This window comes from Parasteatoda tepidariorum, chromosome 1, assembly GCF_043381705.1.
Source record: "Parasteatoda tepidariorum isolate YZ-2023 chromosome 1, CAS_Ptep_4.0, whole genome shotgun sequence".
NCBI classification, from domain to species: domain Eukaryota; kingdom Metazoa; phylum Arthropoda; class Arachnida; order Araneae; family Theridiidae; genus Parasteatoda; species Parasteatoda tepidariorum.
In genome coordinates, this window is record NC_092204.1 from 89,491,681 (window position 1) to 89,511,959 (window position 20,279).

Here is a 20,279-nt window from a genome sequence, read left to right on the forward strand (position 1 = left end):
ATAATATTACTATCACTTTGTATAGTGAGTATATTCACTTTTTTTAATAACTATTTATTATTTTCACAGGTAAGAAAAATCTGCTGAAATATCACTGAACGAAATTTCCTTGGTGTAATTAAAGGTAAAAATTATAAGACGTATCTTAAAGACCACTTTTTATATTTAATACTTTCAAAAGCTATATAAATTTATTATATTGTTTTGTACTTTAGAATAACAACTTTTGCTCCATTTAAATTCTCTTCGCTGATTAACCTTGCCTGGTTAAACTTTTAGAATCAGCGTTCTAGTGCATTTGTAGAGTAGTAATACCTTATAAGTTAATGTTTTAAAAAAATCAAGTATTTTGTTGTATTGATAGATTTTTGTCGTAGTAAAACACAGTGCAAAATTTTTTTCTTTCATAAAAAGGTTTATCAAATAATAAAAAAGGAAGAAACTACATATTTCACATTGTTATACAAAACTTTTAAATATTATTTGTAATTTATATGTAAAATCAAGCAAATAATTTGCTTGCTGTAAAATAATGATATCTCACATTTTTCGCAAGACTCTTTTAGCTCTCCAGTGCATCTTGGACGAAGGAAAACAAAACAATAAACTGTAAACTTTCTATATAACGAGTATGGCACGTTGAGAGAAAGATAAAAAAGAAGAAAAAGAACGTAGCTAATTGAAAATTACTAACCCTCCATTATTGTAAAAAGTTTTTTTTTTGTTGAAAGAAATACATTTTTCTATTGTTTAAGGGAGATTATGTTAAATAAAAAAGAGTAAAATCGAATTTCTGTTTGATATCAATACAGAGAAAAACGGCCATCATTCATACACTTTATATAGAACTGTTGTCACTTGGTGCTATTAAAGAAGTAGTCATAATAACATAAATAATTTAAGAATATTTGTGCAAGACGTGATGTTTTTAATTAATTGATGTTTTTTGAGGGAAATATTCTGCCAATTTTATAGGTAATTGTGATATATTTTGCCAGTTCCGTAAACTTCTCAGATCTCCAAGAAGAAAGTATTAAGTTACACGAGTATTTTCACACAATCATTCATTTCAATTTATTAATATTTTTGGCCCATGAAGATGACTTTACATTACTATATTTTATTTTATAATCGTCTTTGAACAGCCGACCCAATTTTCAGGTTTACGACTACCAGAGTTCAACCCCGTAGCCTTAGAAATTTGAACCCAATCTAGATCTCCTGGATCAAGTACTGGTAGAAATTTGCCTTCGTGGAGGACTTTTTCTTGGAACTAACCCGCATTCGCATTACATGGAGATAAAAACCACAAAAGTCTGAGGCGTCTACCACTGAGGATATTTGACGTCAGCACTATAGTCGGAACGAGCCGAATGCGAATTCATATCCACCGTTCATCGTTTGGATTCGAACCCGGATCACCACATTGGGAGGTGGAAGCTCCATTCCATAAGCCACCATGACTAGGAATTACATTACTATATTAAACAAAGCACGATTTTAGGAATTCATCCTATTAAAATAAATAATAGCTGTATTCAATATTATTTAGCATGATGCTTTGCTGGAGGCGAACTGTTGATAATCTAATTTACTACAGTTAGTGGTTTTATTCTGACACTAAACTCTTTTGAGGGCCAGCAAAAAACCTCTTTACTCAGTATTTATATTAAAACTGTACAGTTTTGATGCAGTTTCAATGGGTTTAAAATATACTAATTGTACCTATATCAGTACATTTGCTTGTTATTACCTATGTATATTTTTCTTGAATCTGGGCCGATTACTATGTTAGGAAAAGATCCTATTAGCGAAATTAATGCAGCAACATTGGCGTTAATAATAGTATGATGATTTTCTACGTTTTTCTTAAATGAATTAATATGATTTCTTCACTATTTTTGATTTTTTTAGTACATAGATCTTTTTTCTGCTTCAAATAGAACCAATTACCAGAATTAATTAAGCATAATTACCCCCAATAGTAGGATAGGTATTTGATATGCTTAACCTAAACGAATTAGAACTATTCACCTAAACAATTTAGAACTCGATTTAAACTCCTTTTTTTTAGTTAGAGTTCTAAGTTATAGAATATTGCTGATATAATCTTTAAAATGTTTGAAAAAACAGTATCGTCTTCGATTTCATTTTTATGAATGACAAGTTCTATAACCAATGAAAAAATTTCTTTTTCAAACGCCTCTCCTGAACAATCTAATTGAAATATTTTTAAAACAATTTTTCAACTCCTCATTTCATTAATATAGATAACTTGCATTTCAAATGTATCGATATCAGAATAATTTTGATGCTCTTAATATTTTAAAAATAATGATTTTTTATTTGATTGTAGAAATTTAAACCAGCATTTGCAAAGGGTATAAACACACGCGTGAAAATAAATGCATGATAAAATTTTAGAAGAAAATATTTACAAATTTTTTTAAATAATATAATTTATACGGTATCGATCTATAAGTTATAAGAAAATTTTGATCTTTTTTCGAAGAAAAGAAATTTTGTTACATTTATCTTAATTGCATTATTCATCTTGTCTTGAATTCTCTCTCAAATGCTCACATTTATCTTCAAGATTACGCCTCCAATTTTAATATTATTGATTTCTACCATCCAATTATCAGATTATTAATTATTCATAAGAATCTTATTTCTGATATTTACTTTTACATGCCGTCTTGGATATAATTGGATGATCTTCAAATTAGAATAATTTTACTGCAGTGATTAAACAAAATATATCAGAACACGTGTTTGTAAGAGCTTTTCCTTATTCCCCCTTTTCAGTCTACGATAATATAAAAAATTATAAAATACATTTTTAATATTAATTAAGGTTTCCCTTTTCCTATTTTTACGTTGGATACCCCTAATGAGATGTTTTCTTCATCTTTTCTAGAAATGACAACAAAAAAAAAGTGAATAAAAAAAAATGAAGCAAGTTCCTAAACTTAATTTCTTACATTTTACCCTCTTTTTCTCCTCTTTAAAAAATAATATTTGTAAGAGAAAAATATTAAACACGTGATTAGCTTTATTTTGTTTTTGAATTTATGTTTTTACGTAATAAAAAAAAGAAGCCTAAAATAGGTTGAGAAAGATAAAGTGGAAATATTTTATCCTCGTTACTTAGAGGTTATTATTGTAAAAAAATACAGATTAAAAAAAAAGAGGAAAGATAACGATGCTCGGAATTAGAAAACAGATTTTCATCTGATTTTGAGCTACGATTTCACTTTCCAAAAAAATAATAATAATAAAAATTCGTCACGGTAAGGTTTTTTCTCCTTAATTAATAGTAAAATCTTTAATATGTTGGTGTGTACATTATTTTTGTGAAATAAATAAATAATACCGCAATTGTTAAATATATTTTGCTAAGCTAGATGCTTTATTAAAAATAATGACGCTTCATTAAAATTTGTTTCAACCAGATTACTTGTAAAAGTATAGATAAATACAGCAAATATACAACTAATTATTTTGGCATTTTTCAAATTATTTCATTTTACCACTAGTAGTTGAAACAGAATTGAGTTACAGGAGAAGTAGATACTTTTTATTATCTCTTCTTTGAGACATTTAATTGATTTGAGTCTTCTCCATTAATTGTGTTAATTACATGATCGTTGGGATAAATGATTGTAAGGGAAGTACTGTCAATTCTCTTTGTAATTATAAATTTTGAAATTCTTTTTAGTAAAATCAAATACATAACGTAAAATCCAGGTAACTTAAGAGATATCATGAATAATGTAGCTTTATTTAATTAAAAAACGCGTACACTTGGATTCTATCGAACGTTTATTTTAATAATTTTTTTTTTATTCGCTATGCCCGATAAGTTTGAGTAAAAAACGTTGATGACATGTGAAAGCAACGTTACCGAATTTAAATTGGAATAATCTGAAACATTGTTGTGTATAGTTGCACGTTCAAACGTATTTCCATTAACCTAATCAAGAGTAACAGAAATAAAAAACAAAATTAGTTGTATTAAAGAGCAAATTTACTGAGTACCATTTGCTATTAATTACTACTACTGTTAAGTATGAGATTGCTTTATTGTGGTAAATTTAACCATCTCGTGTTTACTGTGGTCAATACGTTTTTGATGTAGAATGGCAATGAGTATAGTAAAACTTTATTTTTACGAGCTGAACTTTTAAAAATCATGTCTAGGTTAATCAAATAGCGTAAAGTTTTGGTAGTAATTCGAAAAACAGTATTCAAAAATATTAAATTGTATTAAATTTCTTAATTGTGTCGATACATATATGCCTTTTCGCCATGTGTATGTAAAAACAATGGCTCATAATGTCTCTCCTAATTTCATGTTGAACAATTCTAAAGAATTTTGTGAAGAAACACTTTATTTTAAATCTACGCCCAAATCGGGCGTTTACGTATTCCTTAAAAATTATAGTTAAATTTAGATCTCTAAGTCGACATTCTTTCCGTCATTCATATATGCCATATCCTTTGGTCAAACATATATATCCTAAACTAACTGTTCTTACTCTTAAATGTATCATGAAAAACTTTACTGATTGTTATGTGTTATTATATGTTATTTTCATTATAAACTTCAGTGTTACTGATCACCAAAAATAGTGACAGCTTTTTTACATCAAAAGTAATGTATAAGAACATGGAACTGAGCTGTCCTTGATATTTGGTTACACTAAGAATTTTCTCAGGTGTTTCAATGCAGTTCTTATTGTGTAAAGTTGTTGTCATGGTCAACAGTCTTGATGTTAAGATACATTAAGTGGTGTAAAGATGACACACATAACTTTTGAATCTTGTGTTTCACTACACCAATGTTCCTTAACACTACTTAGTGTAGAGTGCTGTGACTATATTTTGCTATTCAATAAAACTAAAATTTATAATTGCAGTAAGAAAAGATACGCATAATAGCCAGTAAAGTTATCTTTACAATACAGTATAAAGCAAGAATCATTAATATAAAATGGATATATACACTAATTCTTGAAATAAAATTAAATTGCAAATCAAACATCCACGTAGCACAAAGAGAATATTCAGACCAATTCGAACTAGGCTTAGCAGAATGGAATCGGATTGAAATTATACATTATAAAATAATTTAATATAGTTCTCAGAGATTTAAAAATTAAAATATAATTATCTTAATTACACAGCTAAAAACATACATCTATATAACGGAAATTTTTTTGTCTTTGTCTTTGAATATCAGTGGGAAAAATAGCAATTTCTCGCCAGCTCATTAAGTGTTGTAAACAAATAACTCGCGATATTCTACTTTGAGTTTCTTGAACTTTTGATATGTAAAGCACGCCAACTTTGGTGTTTTTGGAAGGGAAAATAATTCTTGTATGGTGTGAAAGCGTGAGGGTTCGGGTATAATATTATTCCATTTTAAGTGTTTAGATTTACTTTTTAAATTGTATAAGAAAGCTCGATTTGATGTTAACCCTGACTAAAGTGTTCTTTCATAGAATATTTTGGGTTGTTCATATTTAGAAACACACACACACATACAAAAGGAATTTTTACAGTTTATAATTGCACAATGTTGATTAATTTTGATAGATTAATTTTTTCTGCATGTAAAATTTAGTCACTCAATTAGTCGCAAACAATAATAGTGTGTTTGCAAAAAAAAACAAAAAAAAAACTTTTTTGTTGAAATTTTTTTCTATTTAAACATATTACCAAAATATCACCATCTTTTAAAAATTTGCAGATTTTTGCATCACTTTAATAGGCAATAAATGGAAAGGTAGGGCGTATAAGGGGGGAGAGAATAAAATTTAGAGCTTAGCCATTTGGAAGGGCATCAGGAAAATAGTGGAGCAATTCATTTTGCTTAATGTTAATAAATTTTTCAGTAGTAAAACCTTTTCATGCAATGTGTCTTCCCCTTAGTGGTTTTCTTATCCGCCATCATTCTTGTCTAATCATTCTTCATTCTCTGTCTAATGGAGAATAGTAAATAATAAATAACGCGTAGTTTGTTCCTATTATACTTTTATCATTAGGTTATTCCCCCATTATTGATCAAGAAGCAATATTTGTGATGCCTTCCTTTTTGTTTTATTTATGGTCATTATTGGAAATGCATAGAAAGGTGGAGTCATTTATTGTAGATTTATACAAAAGAGCAAACATGCATCGGGTTGAATTGTAGAAAGCATCACAACAGAATTAATAATAATATAAAACAGCATTTTCTGCAAGCTCAAAAATTGTTTTTATTTTAGGTGTTAAAAGTGTTTGGATTTATGTAATTATTAAATAAAATTTTATATTATATATATATATATATATATATAAAAGAGATAATTACAATAAAAAAGTGTTCTTAATAGTAAAAGAAGGAAAATTTTAACAAAGGAGAAATAATGTTTAAAAAAAATAAATAATTAAAAATTAATCAAAAACTACAACTTAAACACGAAAAGATTTTAACTTATTTTGCAACTAACACCATTATATCTACAAAACTTAGTGCTTTTTGATAGTGTATTAATACCAACAAAGCAAAATACTATACTATTAACACAATTAATACAATACAATATACATAGTCAATATAGACCCAGAATAAAGTTAGATTCAGTATTCTTCCGTTTTAAAGAAAGATTAAAGTTAGGAATTTTTCATAGAGAAGTTGAGTTATTATAAACATGTTATTTCCTTTCTTATTAATTGTACACATATAAACTTTGTAATTATCTTTCTACACGTGTTATCATTATAAGCGCATGTTCTTTTTCACGGCTTTTGATAAGTTACAAGCCTTATCGTTTTAAATTGCTAGCATTCTTGACAAGGTGAAGAATGAAAATACAAATTATCAGCCTGCTTAAAATTAGAAACAACTGATTAGAATAATTAATAACCCAACCGAACAATTTTATTAGATTATAAAAGGTGGATTGATATTGACGCTAGAATGTACTCTTTCATCCTGTTTATCTTTTTTCCTTTAATTTTAAGCAATTAATCAATCTATTTATTTTTCTAACTCTTAAAAATTCCTTCCTTGTTTGATACTGTTTCTTCTTCCTACTTTTCGTCCTGCTATTTTTTTTTTTTTTTTATATAATTTTCAAATCTTACTCGAGAAAGGACTGAAATCTAATTCAAATAAATTTCTGATAAAATTAAAAATACATTGAATTATCTACCGAATAGAAAAAGGCCTAAACGAAAATTAGACAGTTCAAAAAAATCTGCGAAGGAAAATTATAATTTGAAAATTTTCGAAGCCCATTTGATAAAAATATACTAAACAAAAACGAAAAGGGTTTCTTCTCAACTTCTTCTTTACTGGTCTGAAATAATGGCCGGACCGAAAACCTTAAAATATTTTCAAATACACTTCTGATAAAATTAAAAATACATTTAATTATTTACCGAATAGAAAAAGGACTAAACGAAAATTAGACAGTTTAAAAAAATCTGACAAAGAAAATTATAATTTGAAATTTTCGAAGCCCATTTGGTAAAAATATACTAAACAAAAACGAAAAGGGTTTCTTCTCAACTTCCTCTTTACTGGTCTAAAATAACGGCCGAACCGAAAACCTTAAAATATTTTTATCTCAATTTTTTAAATATTTTTTAGTACATTTCAAGATCATATTGAAGCACTTTTAATTCTTAAGTTGAAAATAAGTATCTTTTGATATTTACTTATTCCTCCACATTGTTAGTAGTACACTACAAAGAACTCAGCAGTGTACAAATGCGGTACAAATCCTATTTTGTGATATACTGTTAAATACCCTCTACTTGTTGTATGACCTCGCGCGTCGAGTTGTAACTGGAGAAAGAGAAAGTAGATAAATGGAAAGGAAACTTAAAAATTGCTGTCTAGACAAGTGTGGTATAGTTTCTGATCTCTCTTTTTCATTGAATCGAAGAATGAAAACAATGCGCGAGAGTGATTATAGTTTATTTATAATTGACTTATAGTTTAAAAACTGTAACAGATATATGCATACAAAGCATATTAATTGATTTGCATTTTTAACGCATTTGACATTACTATAGTGAAGAATTATTTTCTACGTGTTTTCTAAATTTAATTAGTCCAAACGTGGATCAATAAAACTAATATTTAATAAGTTACATGATTTTTTATGCATGAAATTCAATTACTATTTTAAACTTGGACTTATGTTCACTATTCGCATTGCTATCCAGTTGTTATCAGACAAATAAGGTAAAGTTATTTATGCATTTTTTCCGTTCTGAAATAACGAGCTATGCTTTTCTTGAAGCTATTTTATCTGATTACGCGCACCAAATGAGCATAAATTCGAGATAGTGGTACTAATAATTTAAAGGTAATAGGAATTTTAGCTTTAAAACGTAACATGCATGACTTGCACCTAATTTCGTATGTGAACAGAAAATTCAATAAAATTGAAAAAATATTTTATCGGGGGAAAAAACTCATGGAAATGTGAAATTTCAAATCGAAGATCATATATTCTTATTTTCTCCAATATCGAAGAGATGTTTTCTCAAAATACTTTGGAAATACTAAGTATACATCATTCCATCTTTCTCTTTGTTACACAACAAAACAACACTCTATAAATAGATACTTCAATTTTATGACTCTGAATTTTGACGAATGTTTTTTTCCCTTTATAGGACATACATTTCCAACTGAGGAGTTGAGATGTATCCATTTCCTGCACTTCTTCAAATGTAATAATACAGCAAAAAGAAATATTTTACTTTGCATAGCATGTTTTCATAAATTCATAAAATGCTCTTTTCGCGCTCTTTTATTCATCAACAATTGAAGCATATTTCTACATTGCGAGAAAGCATAAAGCAAATATTTTAATTTGGTGATTCTGTTCTTTATGATATCGCTTTTCGTTGCATTTTTTGTATCTAAGTAAGATTCGAGAAAATTCATTAATAAAATATTTATGAGAGAAAAACGTAGGAGGATAATTCATGAAAGATAAGAAATCTAATTCATAACTTTTAATATTATATTTTCCATGAGGTAATAATGTATTAATATAATTATAATATAACAAAATTATTTTTGTTCTCTTATAGTTACATTGTAGATAGGATTGGTATAGAAAGATACTTTTGCTTAAGAGCTTTCTTGGATTTTAGAATAAATTGATTTTAGACTTTTCGACGCATGTTTTTTTTTTAATTTTCATTTCCTGAAAGATTAAAATCTTTTTGTAAAAACAAGTTTTAATTTTTGCAAACTAAAAAATTTAAAAATAGAACACATAAACAAAAACCCTTTGCAATATAAAAAGAAATTGCAAATCGAATGAGTTGTTTCTTATGGGATGAATGGGATATTCTAAGCAGATTACTTGTTATCGTTAGGACAAGGTTAAGAAACAGGATTTACCAACAAAAAAATGCTTGTATGTGCAGCATGTTACGTAATTCTACTTGGCAAAATGTAACTCACCCAAAAGTCAGAATTTAATAAAATCATGCCAATACAGTACTCTTATCATAAGTCTTCTGGGAATATAATATTCGATTTTTCAATAAAATTAGGATATTTCACCGACTTACTATTAGCTCCAGAGAACTATCTATTAGGCCTTATCTATGAAATTATCTACTATACATAATATTCTAGAAACTTCGCTCAGGAAATTGAAACTGCGAAAGTAGATTTTGTGTTGAGAAAGAAATTCTGGCAAACCGCTCTAAACTACTGTTATTTTACGCACATAGTTTCATGATGCATATGTTTGTAAATGCAAACTAGTAGATGTGTGCTTGAAGAAATAATGCCTCATAACTTTGTAGTGTTTTTCATGTTCGCTATTTTTCAAAATGCTCTGTTGTTGCGTGATGTAATGCTTAACGAATAATATGAAAGTTTTACGACTTTTGTGAGTTTATAGCAGTTATTTATAACTGTTAGGCTAAGTTTTGCCCATCTTTAGTCAGTATTCTTTCTGCTAATAATGAAAATGCAGCAGAATGTCTTTTAAAATAAAAACTACAGTGTTTGGAAAATAAAAGGTGTTTGTAAAATTTTCTTTTTGATCTCTAACGCTGCATTGTCTGTGTTCATTAAAATGTGCAACAATTGAGAACAATTGCGCCAAGTAAAGTTTTTTTTTTAAAAAAAAAAAGTTTAATAATTTATAATTAGAGCAGCCGTGACTCCAGGAATAGAGCACTCACTATCCAATGAGGTGACACGAGTTTGAATCCCAGAGATGGCTGTTGGATCCGAATTCTGCTCCTAAACACGATTTTCCAATCTATCTAGTGGCTTTTAACAACACGCTTTCCTGTTTGGCATTTTCTTAAATAAAAATATATCAATTATAGGCTTTTTTTAGTTCAGGTAACAAATTTTAAGAGAAATAGAACCTAGTGTTATAATTGGGACAAGTTACAGCCGAGGGAAAAATCTCCGAAAGTGAGAGCGAGTCGCTAAAAGTCACTGAATTGTAAATTAGCTCTCTGGATCGCACCAACCACAGTGATGGCGTAAGATATCCTTAGAGATAGATGAATCTCTGGTTTGAATTCTCTTGCCATCGGGATAACAGTGGAAGGATTTCCTCTCTCAGATGCAAGTTATTTTCATCACACAGTCCTCTACTAATGCAAATTTGTTCCGATGTTTAATCCAAAAATCCCCTTGTCTTCTGGTTTAGTTTAAAAATTATACTGCGGAGTCGAACATTGATAGCCACAAACTTAAAAATGGGCCAGAGGTTATAAAATTAAATAAAATAACTTTTTAATTATTTAAGCTGTTTGTCCATTCTTAAACTTAGTTAATTCTTTACGGCAAAGCAATATATATGTTACTGTGAATGACCGAATTTGCTGGTTGTTTACTTTCACCGGCAAATGTTGACACTCACATAGTCGCTTAGGTAAACGTTCGAAATATATACTAGGTTTAGATAAGTGCCACTGCCCGGTATACCCTACATCAATGTTTTTTAAAGGTTAAGTGCCACTGTATACCCTACGTATACGCCACTGTATACGGTATACCCTACACTGATGCTTTTTTAAAGTCAAGTGCCACTGCCCGGTATGTATTTAACCGGTACTCCGAGCACTGATGTTTCTCCTAATCAATCCTCAGCAGATATTTAAGGGGTCACAGTACCTTTGCAACAGTTTTTTAAAATAAAGGTATAATCATTCATTTTGAGGATACCTTACATGCTCATTTAAGTTATAATCAATAATTTATCTTCAAAAAGTAATTAAACTGTTTAATTTTTTTAAAATTTTAAAAAAAGTTGAAAAAATTCTAAATTTTTAAATCCCTAAGGCTTTTTTATTTTAACATATTTTCAAAAAAAGTTTTTTTCATAGTGCTTGCAATATTTATCTTAATAATTTTGTGCATTCATTTGTTGATATATCAATTAGAATATTTTTTATAGATTATTTTGTAAAAAAGTAGAAAAAAAAGGGTAAAAATTCCTGTTAGGTATATATAACATGCTGTAAAAATTGTAATACCTCATAAAATGCTTATTCCATGCACAGTTTAAATAAGTGTATTATACTCAATATAAAAAAGTTTACTTCAAAGCTTTATCTCAAATAGAAAAAATTCCTTAGGGATTTAATTAAGATTAAGAGACAAAATAATCATCTATGCGAAAAAGCACTTTAAAGTCAGACTGCTAAGCAAGTTTCTGTATTAGAACAATTTAAAATCATTCATAACTTTTTTAAAAATGCAGATAGAGAGATGAATTTTTTTCTGTACATTTGAAATACTTTGAAGTTTTATTATAAGCAATAAAAAAAATTTTGGTATTTTTGTCATTTTTTGGGTACTGTGACCCCTTAAATATCAAATAAATATTATATTAGCGAATAAATTAGTATCTATTCGGATGTAACAAATATTTCGGACATTCACCAAAGCGATTATGTGATTGTTGACATTCACTGGTGAAAGTCGACATTCTCTTGAGTTCGGTCACTCACGGTAATATATGTATGGGTTACAGTTTAAAAGTTACGTTACTTAAAGGTTACAGTTTTGCTTCTTGTTTATCTCACTTTAGCTATGAATTTATTTAACCTTTTTTTTTAAAAAACGAAAGGACTTGAACGACGCACTCAGACAAATTCGCTGTCTGTTTTAAAAACTTATTTAAGGTGATTTCCTTCAATTCTTTCGACATAGAAACATCTACACTTGACCTAAAATGTTTTAAAAACTTATTTATGGTGATTCCGTTCAATTCCGACGAAATACTTTTAAGCTATAACGTTCAATCATCTCGATAAAATAGCGTCAATTCATAAATCATTTAAAGTTCGTATTAGCATTAATATTCTATAAATTTTTCTCTTTCATATTCGAAATGAAGCATTGTTATCTGAATAGAAGTTTGGGTAAGTTAAAATCAAAGCAATCAACAAGATCAGAGTTTATTATGCATGCATCATTAATTTGTAAGAGGTCTGGGGGGGCTGAATGATTATTTTCATTCCAGTCCACCTCGTCCTAGCACCTGATTGATTATCAATAAACAACGGCTATTAACGAAAATCGATAAAGTTGTCTCTAGGAATTCAGAGGAAATTGAGTGATTGCCTTTAACTACTGTAATTTGTTGTTGTGTTTCGCTAAATAATAATTGAGGAGATAGCGTCAGAAGAAGAAACTTCTGATTACTTCAATGCCTCTGATTGCTTGATTTATCTCTTTCTCCTAGTTCGGGATTTCACTCTGATGATAACTAGGTATTTAATTCTTATAAAATAATACATTTAGGCAGATTTAACTTCGAAATTACCAGATTTGAATAAAATTAGGCAATACAAATTAATTAATACGTAATATAAATTTTTTTAAAAAATTATTGGATATACAAGAAGTCTTAAAATTTATGCAACAGGTAATTTGTTGTCTTTTGCTAAGTAATAAAAATTGAGAGATAGTGCAAGAAGATGAAATTTCTGATTATTTCAATGGCTCTGATTGCTTGATTTATCTCACTCTCTCTCTCCTTGTTGGAAATTTAATTTTGATGATAATTAGGTACATAATTCTGAAATCAGCTTATCTAGCTTTTTTGAACTTGAATTTACCTGATTTGAATATAGCTAGGTAGTAAAAATTATTTTAATTATAATCTAATTTCTTAAAGTTTTTTTCTCGAATACGCAAAATAATAATAATTTAGGAGTTAGTGCCATACGAAGAAACTTCTGATCATTTCAATGACTTTGATTGCTTGGTTTATCTCTCTCTCTCGCTCTCCTTGTTGGAAATTTAATTTTGATGGTAATTAGGTACATATTTCTGAAATCAGTTTATCTAGCTTTTTTGAACTTGAATTTACCTGATTTGAATATAGCTAGGTAGTAAAAATTATTTTAATTATAAACTAATTTCTTAAAGTTATTTTCTTGAATAAGCAAAGCAATAATAATTTAGGAGTTAGTGCCAGACAAAGAAACTTCTGATCATTTCAATGACTTTGATTGCTTGATTTATCTATATCTCTCTCCTTTTTCGGATTTTTATTCTGATGAAAACTAGGTATATAATTCTGAAATGAACTTATCTAGCTTCTTTGAACTTGAATTTAGCTGATTTGAATAAATTTAGGCATTAAACATTTCTTTAAAAATCGACAAATGTTTAGAAGTTTTTTCCTTTGCCACGCTAAAAAAATATTCGAGGCAATAGTATCAGATGCAGAAACTTTTGATTATTTCTGTGCCTATGATTGCTTGATTTATCTCTCTTTTTTTCAGAGATTTGTTCAGATTTATAATTGTAGGTATATAATTCTGAAATAAATTTTTGTATCTTTTTTGAATTTTAAATTACCTTATTTGTTCAAAATTAACTAGGAGTTAAAAGGATCTAATAACTAGTCATATAAAAATTTAATACCAACGCAACACAATTCAAGCAAAAGTATAGTCAACTTGATGCTTCCATAAATTGTCCTGGTTGAAAATGTAAAAAAATCCTTCAAAGAAACAAATATTTAAAAAAACAATTTTTATTAGTCTAGGAACGATGTCTTTCTTCATTTACCTGAATGTTATTAATGATTTCAATTTTGTAACTTTCAACCATTTTGGAGTAAGTTATTTTTACAATGTAACTTTAAATTTAAAAAAAAATTAGGAACAGTTTCAGTTCCAATTTTAATACGATTAAATGTCTTTTTTAAAATGGTATAACATGAATTAAAAAATTGTAAGAATACTTTAACTTTTTATTTTATTGTTAGAGTGGTAATTTTCACTTCATCAGTCTTCAAAAATCATTGCTTTAAAATTTAATGAATCAAAACGTGTTTTTTCATGTTTTTTTCAGACTAAAAATTTCTATGTTAACCTATTTTCATCAGAATTTGATAGTCAGTCGCAAAATTGAATGTTGCGTTATGGCTCTTTATGTACGAAACTTAAGGAACATAAATATATTAATTTTATCCAATTGCAAAGCATGAAATTGCGCTATAGACACCGAGAAAAAAAAAAATAAGGCACCTGAAAATTGAGATTTTTGAAACAAAATGACAATATTTTAAGAACTAAAACAGTTCATTTAGCTGATAATGCTTTACTACTTGAGCACTAACTGAGACTAAACTTTATCTTTTAAGAATGATTTTTCCGAACAAATATAATGGAAAATTTTAATAACTTTATTTTCTAATGATTAATTTTTAATTTTCCTAATTAAATTTAAAAATTCCAGTTTTTTTCCGTGGTAGAAATGAATGCAATAAATAATTCAAAGATTACTCTATTAGTTTTATATACCTGTAGGAATCGATTTGAAATTTCAAATATTCGCTTAAAATATCATTTTTTTCACATTTATGAAACCAACTTAATAATCTAGATAACTCTCAAGTCATTTTCTAAAGAGATACCCGAAAAACTTTAGTTACAAGTTATATTTTCTGCCCCTCCTATTTTCACACAAAATAAAACATTTAGAGTTTTTATTTTTAAAAGTTTTCTGTTATATATTTTAAAACAAAATAAGTAAACAATATTGATGAAAAAACAATTTTTATATGTGTTTGTTTTTAAATATAACGCAAACATGCATATATTTTCGGCTTCCATAGTTTTTGAGATGTATCTTTCCAAAGTCAATAAGAGAATAAAAAAATATAAATATGGTAACAGAAGTTTACAAACTTCAGCAAAATTTGCATGAAAATACGGAAATTTTTTTATACAATCTTCTAAAAAAGCTTTTTTTAAAAATTGTGCGCTTTTTTCCTTTTTTTAATGTACGTAAATTTTATGTTCTTTAAATGAAATTTTGTAGTATTTTCAACAAATTACGCATGCAAAACGTCGTACTATTGTGCTTCAGAGTTTTAAATTTACCTTATTTTAAAATTTAAAATACATAGAAAAAATGATAATGAAATGAAAAAAAATGAATTCGGCTTAAAATTATGCTGAAATATAGAGAATAAAGAACTAAGCTTTATATTGAGATCGTAAGACGAAAACTAAATTTTTGAGCATTTGGGCAGGGGTAACCTGCTCGGTAGGACGTTGGGCTCGTGTTCGTGAGAAATTAAATTTCGCAGCCTTAGGGATCGCCGTGTATTAAATGGTGACTGGTGCACGTTAAATCTGTCGGGTTCACAAAGTTCTACAAGTTTCCAAAACAAATAAATACCTCTGGGGGTACTGAATAGGATATTGATCGTTCAGGTGACAAAATTATGACTGGGGATGAATGAATGGAAGAATGGTTGGGTCCTCCCCTGTGAAACGGGCTGTGACGTGTCCGAAGTTGAAGTTGCATTCTTGGCCATAGATGGCGCCACTGAAAAAAACAAGAAACACAACCTTTACCTTTAAAATTCGCTTGCTTTCAAGCAGGCCTGCTGGTTTTGGCAAGTGACATTGAGTATAGGTTTAGGCATTGCTTCCTGGATCGAGATTAATATAGCTCAGAAAACATGTTTTTAAATAATATTAAAATACATTGAAATATTTTTATAAGAAATGTATCACATTTAAGAAAAAAGAGTTCAAGTTCTGATTGTCAAAAATATTTTTTCACGATTTTAATAGAAAAATAGTAGACATAAAGTATTTCTAGTTTTAAAAAATCGGACAAAATATTATTGTTTTAAGATCTTAAAAATATAATAAATTTTATTATGAATATATTTTAGTCAAATCTGGTATAAAAATTTCTCCTGTATTTAAAGTGCCATGCGACTTAGTACAACAGCTCATTTAACATTTTTACAAGCTATTTTTGACTATCAGAATATGCTTNTATATATATCGCTGGTTCAGAATTAAAACGACACTTCTGAATTCTGAATTAGTGTTCTTTGAATGAGAAGTGAGTGCAGAAGTGTCGTTTTAATTTTGAACCAGTGATATATATATATATATATCTAAAAGAACCTTGTTTCTGGTCAAAAAGGAGGTAACAGTATAAATTTATGTTAGTTTGTTAGTTTTTTGTAACGAGTTATAATTTTTTATGATTCTGATCTTTTCTTCGTCAAAACTTTTTGAATTTTTTGCATCGAATCGGTTAATAGAACAAGTGACACAATTAAGTTTCCGAATTTAGCCGACATAACTTCGAATATTATACAACAGAGAAATAATATATAATATTATTTTTTTGTTGCAATTATCTTAGATAACGCACAATTAAACTCCCATGCGTAAGAATATTCCTTAGTAAAACTCGCAAGTATCCGAATTCTGAATACGATTTGCAAACATTACGTTGATCTTTGCACTTTTTAAGTAAATAGAACGAAAAAATGTAAAAATATAATCAGATGAAAACCCAAGTATCCGAATTCTAAATACGAATGCTGCATCGATTTTTATACTCCTATAAGTAAATTGAACTAAGTTTAGAATTGTGACAATACTCAATCGGATCAAGACATAGATATTCGAATTCTCAGTATGTACTGCTGATTGATCATTGCACTTTAAATAGACAGAATTGAGTTTAGAATTGTAACAATATATCGAATTAAATCTCAAGTATCGGAATTCTAAATAGGTTTTACCTATAGCATATCGTATGTACTGTATTTTCTTAAGTTATCTGTATTGAATTTAAAATTGTAAGAATATAATCGAATTAAATCACAGTAATCAGAATTTTCAATTGTTTTTACTGGTTTTAACACTGATCATTGGATTTTCCTAAGTTAACTGATTTTGAAACTGTAAAAAAATAATGGAAAAAAGTAACAGGCATCAAAATTCTCTAGATTTCACAGGTATTATTTTGTTTGATCAGCCGATCGGATTCTGTGGTGGTCAAAGAGCTGACCTCGCATCGGAAAGGTCCTGAGTTCGAATCCCGGACAAGGCATGGATGTTCTTTCTTTATCTGTACATACTGTGAGCAAAATTGACTCACTTAATATGGCACCCCTAAAAGTGTGTCCAATAAACCTGTCTTACTGATATCTGAATAACGGTTGGACATTGGAAAAAAAATTGTCTGATTACTGTACTTCCTTAAATAAACTGAAGTGAATTGTAATAGTAGGAATATAATTGGATTTATCACAGGCATCGGAATTCCTAATAGTCTATACAGATAACATTATTCAGATATTTCAGATACATTATTCAGATTGGAGTTTTTTATATATCTGGTTGTTTTATAGCATCTATAATGAACATTTCATATAGCAGTAACCCAAATATTTTTTTTGGTAATCTAGTTTCAGAAAAGATAAAAATAATGAACCACGCTGTTAATCTGATAAAATTCTAATAACAATATTAACCAATCTGAATTCAAATGAAATCGGTTGTTAAATAAATTCTGGTGAAAGTTTTAAATAACCAGAATTCATTTACACTTATTAGGTTTCAGAATTTATTTTCTTATTCTTTCTTATAAAATCATTAAACGATCAGAATTTATGTGAAATTGCTTGTTGAATAAATTTTGATAAGTCTTCTAAGCAGCAAGAATTCATTTTTTTAAAATTCAGATAGTGGAATTTATTTTCTTTTTCTTCTAATAAAACTGTTAAGCAACCAGAATTAATTTTTTTTAAGAAATCAGGTTGCAGATTATTTTTTTTCTTCTAATGGAACTGTTAAACAACCAGAATTCATTTTCTTAATCTTTCTTTATTGAAGAATTTCTATAGCTTGTGTAAATTTTGTGAATCTGTGAAAAGGATATTTTTTTTTCGTTACACTTTGATAGATATTTACAAAAAGCAAAAGTTAATGAATTGCGATGCTTGTCTGTAATATATTAAACATTGGACAGCAATCAATATCTAATTAAACTTTCAAGACACCCATTCTCTTATCGAAGTCACAAAAAAAAAATAGAATTCTTGTTCTGGTGCCAAATATTGTACCAGTAATGAAAATTTTGTTTATTGCTATTCGTTCTCTTACAACAAAATAATTTGTTATTCAAAAAACGCGGCTTTCCGTTTTTTTATTGGTAATGAGATTTTAGAAGGGGGGCGTGACATTATCTCATTAAGGTTTGGGTTTGTTTTTCACCATAATGAGCATTTCATTCACCCAGTACAATATTTTGTTTTGTAATTCGATTTTGGATACTTTGGTGCAAAAATTTAATTCAGAATATGCTCGAGTTTTTTTTTTTTCGTTTTAAAAAACCCATTAGCTTAAAAAGAACATTATTTTGCTTGCCGCCATTTTTTCCTAAGCCTAATTAGATCTCATAATGGCTTTAATTTTTATTATTCATTACGTTGAATGCATTATAGTGTATTTTAAATAAGGTAAGTTTTTGAGATACTAAAGAATGATTTTGTTTACCCATAGTCTGAAACGTAACTTTAGTTGAAAGTATTCTAGAGTCTTATAATGAAATTTAAGTTAACTCTATTCCAAGTGAAAAATAATGGTGTTTAGACTATGAGGAAGTCTCTTGATTATAGAACCGAAACTATAGCATCCTAGCACTTTTATTCGTGTTGTTTTGCTGTATTCTACGTAGTACTGAGTATACCCTGAAATATCAAAATTAAAAAAGCGGCATTTTTGTGATCTAATTTTGAATACTTGAATAGCCATCTCCTCACTGCCAAATCGGCTTTTTCTTAAAAAATTAAATATTTTCTTTTAAATTTTTAAAATACTTTTCTATTTTTGAGTCTAAACAACTATTTGCAGTGAGATAAAATATAAATATTTAAAAATCAAACGAAATTTCCTTTCAGGAGTAAGGTACTCAAACTAGTTTTTTTAATAATTTTTTGGGGAAGCAGAATACTTTTTTAAAAGAAAAAAAAATTCCTTTACTTTACGAAATTCAAAGGCAAAAAACTGGCCATTACAAATCCGAATCCTGACTAATTATCCAACTATTTTATTAGGGTTGTGGTTATCGTGTTCATTCATAAATTCATTCCTTCATTGGAGGTTGCTTTGCTGCACAGAGCTATTTCTATCACTTGTCCATTCCTGAACGCATTCCTTCATTTATTATCCAGTAATTGGTTCGGCTATGCAAGGCGGTTAACTTTTCCCTTTCTGTTTACGTGATGGAGAGGTAATAGGTTCGATGATGGCTTTTTCATTCATTTCTCATTGTTTTTTTTTTTACCCCTCTAGGGAAGACAGAGGGGAAAAAAAAGAAATTGGCAGTGATGTCTCCGATATTCCCCAGTCAGCGCAACTAAAGTATTGATTAAGAAATAAAACTTTCTTTTCTGCAACGTCATTAGATCTCTACATCGTCTACGCTATTTATCCCTTTTTTAAAATAGAAAACGGGAAATTATTCGATGATTTTTTCCCCCAAATTTTTGTTTCGAATTTTGTTGTTATTTTTACTTCTTTCTAATGAATAAATTTGTATAGTGAACTCTTAGTTTTCCGAATTCTGCTTTTATAGCAATATTTTATATGCAAGAAATTTTTAAAAAATATATATATATATTTTTTAAATATGTGCTTAAACACTTTTTTCAACGAGAATTTTAAATAGAATTTTCAAAAGTTTTTTTTAATTTTAATTCATTTTTCCAAATATTAAAAGAAAAATAAAATCACATGTTGATTTTGTCCTTGTATCAGGAAGTGTGTTTAACATTCAAATGTATATATATTCTTTTCTAATAGTCAATCTTTATGATTTAATTTTAAATTTAAACAAAACATTGTATTTTTGCAATACATCCAAGATTTCAGTGACGATAACTTTGGGTAGAAAGTATAAAGAGTGAGGGTAACGAGCATTCACGAAGCGTTTTAAAGAGAAT

At 28.2% G+C, this 20,279-nt stretch overlaps 1 protein-coding gene across 5 annotated transcripts in view; it reads left to right on the plus strand.

The window, feature by feature from the left end:
• LOC107454647 (synaptogenesis protein syg-2) overlaps positions 1 to 20,279 on the plus strand; it is a 354,446-nt gene that overhangs the window by 228,438 nt on the left and 105,729 nt on the right. The window contains exon 1 of one of the 5 annotated variants that reach the window (XM_071183682.1): positions 104 to 124. The exons of the other annotated variants lie outside the window; for them this stretch is intronic. The gene's annotated coding sequence lies outside the window, so the exon portion shown is untranslated. Of the gene's footprint in view, positions 1 to 103; positions 125 to 20,279 lie in introns of those variants that run through there. 5 annotated transcript variants of the gene reach the window in all.